The following is a 6,670-nucleotide window of genomic DNA, read 5'->3' as shown; positions in this document are numbered from 1 at the left end:
CATCATTGTACATTCATTCTTGCCATTGCTTTGTTAACCCCTAGCCATTTTGCGTCACTTGCCTATCGAGACTAGCCATTTGAGTATTGCCGGCAACGTTACTTGTGCACATTAGTGATCATCGATCTACACGTTCCATTGCATACATACCATATCATATTGGTATCATCTTGGTATCGTATCATCCCTTGTGTCACACGTTTGTTCCCGCATATACACAATTGCTATCTTGGTTTGTGCATTGTGGCCATATCAAAAAAAAGAGAATAAGCTTTTAAGCAAAGAGAAAACAAAGAGCTTGTAAGAAATAGCCATAGCATCGCCACATTGCATATCATACTACCATATTGATCATCTTGGATCATCGTGTGCGAAACACCGGGAACCATACATAATAGCATACTTGGGATAGAAAGTTTATCCATTTTGCATCTTATAGGTTGTGCACAAGTGTCGTATCCGCCTATTGAGCAATCATGCTAGCGTCTCTCTTGAGTTGTGCAACACGAGCGTTTTCCGTGGATTCCACATTTTGTGCTCACTCCTTGGTTGCACGACCCCATTTATCTATCCGTGTGTGCTTTTCCATGTGCCATTCTTTGCTATTGGTCTACTTGTTGCACTTGAGAATTTGTGAATCTCTTTCAACATTATTGACGCTTGCTAACATTTTGCATCAAAATTTTGTGCCACTTGTCCTAACCAAGCCACTCGAGAAGCTTTACTTTGTAGGTGTGAGTGAGCAAGTCCGGTACCAATTCCACTATTCTTTCATTTCACATTGAGTGAAACGGGATACATCCTCAACTTTGGGAAAAGGTAGCTTGGTATTGTTTATCTCATTTCCTACTCACCTTTGCTCGAGTCTTGTGATGGATAGGCAAAGCACACCTCCTTCGGTCTACAACAACAACAGCGAGTTTGATGCCACGAACAACAACTTGAACGCCAAGATGCAAGCTCAAATGGAGGAGATCAAAGCCCTCATCAAGTCCTACAAGCGATCTTACTCATCTTTGAGAAGACGCTCAAGAGCACATCCTTCCGATCTACCATCTCCGGCAAGATCACATCGGCATCGACACCATCACCACCAAGAACGTGAAGGTCAAGAGCTCAACACCAACTATCGCTCAACGACTTCACCATCTCCCTTGGCATCTTCGCCAAGCAACTTCAAGGCATCTTCGCCTACGGACATATGGCATCTTCGCCAACAAGCACCTTAAGACTATGCTCAAGAGAAGCTCCCCAAGCTCAAGTCCGTGACTTCCACGAGCTACTACGACCTCGACACCGACCATAAGATTCCTTTCTATGGGACTCAAGAACCTAAGGAGTATCTCGAGTGGGAGCGCCTCATGGACGACTACCTCAAGCTACATCAAGTTCCTCCCGAAGATCAAGTGAAGGGCGCCACAAGGAACTTCCATGACTACGCGTACACATGGTGGCTTCACACACCTTTGGAGAGCTACGACATGAGTTGGCCCAAGACGAAGAGAGCTATGCGGCGAGAGTTTGTGCCTCCAACCTACACGGATCAACTTCTATGCCAATTGGAGAACACCACCCAAGGATCCATGTCCATCAACGCGTACTTCAAGGAGATGAAGATTGCCTTGCGACGAGCCGGCGTGGACGACCCCATGTCGATGAAGTTCCACTTCATGATGGGATTGCACAACGACATCTCCAAGACGATCTTCCTCGATAACTACAAGTCCCTCGACGACAACTACATTGGTGCTCTCAAGGCGGAACAAGAACTCATGAAGGCCAAGGCTTCTCCACCCCAAGCTCACTTCGCGACGACCAAGCTCCATGAGAACGAGCATGAGGATAGCACCACCAAGATGCCCAAGCCCGAAGAGCTCCAAGATGATGCTCCCAAGTTCGACTCCACCGCCATCCCTCTTTGTGGCATTGATGATGTCAAGTCTTCCTCGACTCTTTTTCAAGACGGTGCGTCGATGAGTACGACTACGGAGACCTTCAAGGACCAAGCTTTGGAGGTGAGCGACAAGGTGGCGAGCAAGGATGATGCTTCCATCTTTGGAGGCGAGAGTGATGATGTGCCATCTTTGGCCTTCGTCCATAGCGACGATGACGAGATGATCGAGCCTGGGATTTTCCCTTCGGTCATAAAGGAGAGCGATGATGTGCCATCTTCGGCCTTCATCCACGGCGACGGCAATGAGATGGTTGAGTATTTCACTTCGACCACGGCGACGTATGATGACTTGAGTGACTTGTGCCACCATATTGAGAGTGAGAGTGACTTCACCACTAGCCCCATATATGACGAGTTGCCCCACTTTCCATGTGAGGAGAGCCACAACCCCCACCACTTGAGTGAGATGAGTGACTCCACCATATGTGAGATTGAGTGCAACTACTTTGAGGGAGTGAGTGAACCACCACATAGAGAGAGTGAGATAGTTGATAGGTCTCGTGAGGCCATTTGCATCTCTAACAACTTGACCTCTACCTCTATTGTGTCTTTTCATTTGGTGCTAGGTCACATCTATGGTGACGTGCCGATTCACGATGACTTCGTCCTTCCTTTGGACAAGACGATGGCCATGGTGGAATATGATGCACCCCCCACATGGTTCCATCAAGATGAAGATGACCACCATTTGGTCTTTCCCACCTCACTTACACCACACGAGTGGAATGACAAAGGTAACAAAGGTGACAGTGATGCGCTAGTCCCACTAGTGGACATTCTTGACATTGCTTGCTTGCATGATGTTGATCCACCTATTTCCATTATTCATGCTAGTGCGACTTCCTCATGTGATGATTTCTTGCCCATTTATGATGAGTATGATGATTCTCATGTGGAGTATTTTAGTTGTGATGCCATGTTACATAGGATTTCTTGTGACAATTCCCTTGGTCACATCATGTTTGATAATCCGCTTGACTTGTCATATGCTATGCATGAGATCAACCATATGTCTTATTTGCAATCTCTTCATAGTGACTATGCATATGCCATTAAAATAAACCCAATTTGCACATATGGCATAGATGACAAGCCCATGGTTATTGGCATTTGTTTTTCTTGTGATTATATTGATATGCTCCTTTTGCATCATTTATCTCATATGCCATGACATGCCCACCTAGCTCCGGATATGCATTGTCTTGGATGTTGTCCATTTCCTCCATATGATGTTTCCAATATTTCTCATGAGGAGACCCCCATAGTTTCCTCATACATTTTACGAGATTTTGATTCATCCCATGCATTGCATGATCCCAACACTTGTATGCACAATATGCTCCCCATGAATAAACATGCTATTGATGTGCCATATACTTGTATGCTAAATTTGCATCCCCATCGTGTCATACATAATAACTATTCTTTCATGATGGATGACATGTTCTTATACCATGCATCAAATTTCTTTGAGCGATGCTTATCTTGTGCTAACTCACACATGCACATACACATCATGATGGATGATGTGTACATTTACCATGCACACAATTTCTTTGGTTTGTGTCTCTTTTGTGTAGGATACTTTTACTTTGTGTCGACTTCCACTTCTCGTGAGTTGACCATTCGAGCTCTTGAGAGCGAGCCTCATACATTCTACCACGACTCGCTTCTACACCGCATTTGCTTGCACTTCGGCGTTGTGAAGAATGCACAAGGACATGCCTTCAAGGTGACATCTTTCTTGAGCATGGGTATTGCGGATCATACTACTTGTGTTGCTTACACCATGAGACTTATTGGTCATCTTGGACCACTTGATTGCGCACTTGTTAGAGATCTTGCTTTGACTTGCCATTTTCACATTCCAATGCATCATGATATATATGCCTTGTGTGTTGCATCCAATTCTTGGATTACTTGTTCCTATGATATGCTTGGTTGCAACAATGTCATTTCTTCACATATGCCATGTCCTATTGCTTGTCACATGATTGACTTGATTGCCTCACACATGATGAACAATTGCTCTATCTATTGTGTTGAGTGCCACACTATATTCACTACACCCTATGCACTTTATGCTTGGATTGTCTTGCACTTGAGCCATGTGTTTAGACACTTCATTTTATTTGGTGTTGCGAATGATTCCTATGCCTACCATAGACCTTTCATTGAGCAATTTGTGAATGCCTTCTATGAACTTGAGGTAGATACTTCTTCCCTTGCCACATATATTTGCATCACTACCTCACATTTACATGCTTGTTTCCATGATGACCTTGATTGTGCTCAATTTGTGTGCTTACATGCCATGTCACAATCCTTTGTCACACCATATGCTTTGCATGATGACAACACTTGTTTGGTGAATCACCTCTTGAAATGCTTGGTTTTGCACTAACGCTAACCACATTTGTTTTTCCAAGTGTTTGTTGTCCTTATTCATTTTGAAGGAATCGCTAGACGGTGCGACATTGGAGAGTGCCCTTTCCGAGCTTGAAGATGATGAGTACTTGGTGATCGTCCACTCCCACACGGTGAAGCCATCTCTTTCCCATGGTGATTTGGTTTTCGATCCGAGGTCGGATCTTTCCCAAGGGAGAGGGGATGATGCGGAGCATCCTACGGTCATCTCCTTGTACACCTTCATAGCACCTCAAACCCCAAGTGGACCTACCGGACTTAAGGTGAACCCGCTCCTCTTCGAGATTTACATTAATATATACATTGGACTTGGTTGCTACCTCACCATGGAACATTGTGCATCATTAGGTATGAGGGCAACCGCCACCAAGCAGCTAGGAAGCTTCCCGGAGGCTAAGGAGAAGGACCCCAAGACCCAAGAGCTGACCGGAAGTGTCAAGATGAAGAAAACGAAGCGTGCAGAAATTGCACTACCAAACAGTCTAGTCCTCACAGCGGACAGTCCGGTCGCACCGAAATTGCACTATCGGACAGTCCGGTCCCAACAGCGGATAGTCCGGTGGCACCCGAAATTGCATCTGTCCTCACCGGACTGTCCAGTCCTTACCACCGGACTGTCCGGTCCGCCCAGTTTCGCTACGAATTGGGCTAAAAAGCCCATGTAACCTCCGAGGCCCATACCCCTTCGCCCTTAGACTATATATCCCGTGCTCCTCTCAGTTTTTAGGGTTAGCTAAGATTAGAACTAGACATTAGAGCTTAGCTCATGTATCTCCCCTTGTGGGTTTCCTCTTGAGGGAGAAGACTCCATTGGAGTTCAAGGCCTCCATTGGAGAAGATTCCTAGGGATTCTAGACCCCTTCTAGGGAAGATCTATCTAGATCATCAAGACCTCATCTCCTTTGGATTTGGGATGAACTTTACCTTGTGTCTTTCCCTTTGTTGTTCTTGTACCTTTCTGGATCTTGTGTGATTGCGAGTCTAGTGGATGTGTGATTGGACTTGTTCTTAAGTGTTTTCTTCTTGTAATTTCCCCTCTTGTTCTTCGTGTTCTTCGCGTTCTTCGTGGATTCCCCTCCAATTCGTGAAAGATCTCCACTTTGGGTCTCCACCCTACAACAAAACTACTCCATCTCACATGATGATCGGACATGGTTTAGTTGATTTGGATCACATGATCACTTAGATGATTAGAGGGATGTCTATCTAAGTGGGATTTCTTAAGTAATATGATTAATTGAACTTAAATTTATCATGAACTTAGTACCTGATAGTATTTTGCTTGTCTATGTTGTTGTAGATAGATGGCCCGTGATGTTGTTCCGTTGAATTTTAATGCGTTCCTTGAGAAAGCAAAGTTGAAAGATGATGGTAGCAATTACACGGACTGGGTCCGTAACTTGAGGATTATCCTCATTCCTGCACAGAAGAATTACGTCCTGGAAGCACCGCTGGGTGCCAGGCCTGCTGGAGATGCAACTGACGATGTTAAGAACGTCTGGCAGAGCAAAGCTGATGACTACTCGATAGTTCAGTGTGCCATGCTTTACGGCTTAGAACCGGGACTTCAACGACGTTTTGAACATCATGGAGCATATGAGATGTTCCAGGAGTTGAAGTTAATATTTCAAGCAAATGCCCGGATTGAGAGATATGAAGTCTCCAATAAGTTCTACAGCTGCAAGATGGAGGAGAATAGTTCTGTCAGTGAACATATACTCAAAATGTCTGGGTATAACAATCACTTGATTCAACTGGGAGTTAATCTTCCGGATTATAGTGTCATTAACAGAATTCTTCAATCACTGCCACCAAGCTACAAGAGCTTCGTGATGAACTATAATATGCAAGGGAGGATAAGACGATTCCCGAGATCTTCGCAATGCTAAAGGCTGCGGAGGTAGAAATCAAGAAGGAGCATCAAGTGTTGATGGTCAACAAGACCACCAGTTTCAAGAAAAAAGGTAAAGGGAAGAAGAAGGGGAACTTCAAGAAGAACGGCAAACAAGTTGCTGCTCAAGAGAAGAAACCCAAGTCTGGACCTAAGCCTGAGACTGAGTGCTTCTACTGCAAGTAGACTGGTCACTGGAAGCGGAACTGCCCCAAGTATTTGGCGTATAAGAAGGATGGCAAGGTGAACAAAGGTATATGTGATATACATGTTATTGATGTGTACCTTACTAGAGCTCGCAGTAGCACCTGGGTATTTGATACTGGTTCTGTTGCTAATATTTGCAACTCAAAACAAGGACTACGGATTAAGCGAAGACTGGCTAAGGACGAGGTGAC

The sequence above is a fragment of the Triticum aestivum genome, chromosome 2D (assembly GCF_018294505.1).
Source record: "Triticum aestivum cultivar Chinese Spring chromosome 2D, IWGSC CS RefSeq v2.1, whole genome shotgun sequence".
Classification (NCBI taxonomy): Eukaryota; Viridiplantae; Streptophyta; class Magnoliopsida; order Poales; family Poaceae; genus Triticum; species Triticum aestivum.
Note: the sequence above shows the minus strand (reverse complement) of the source record.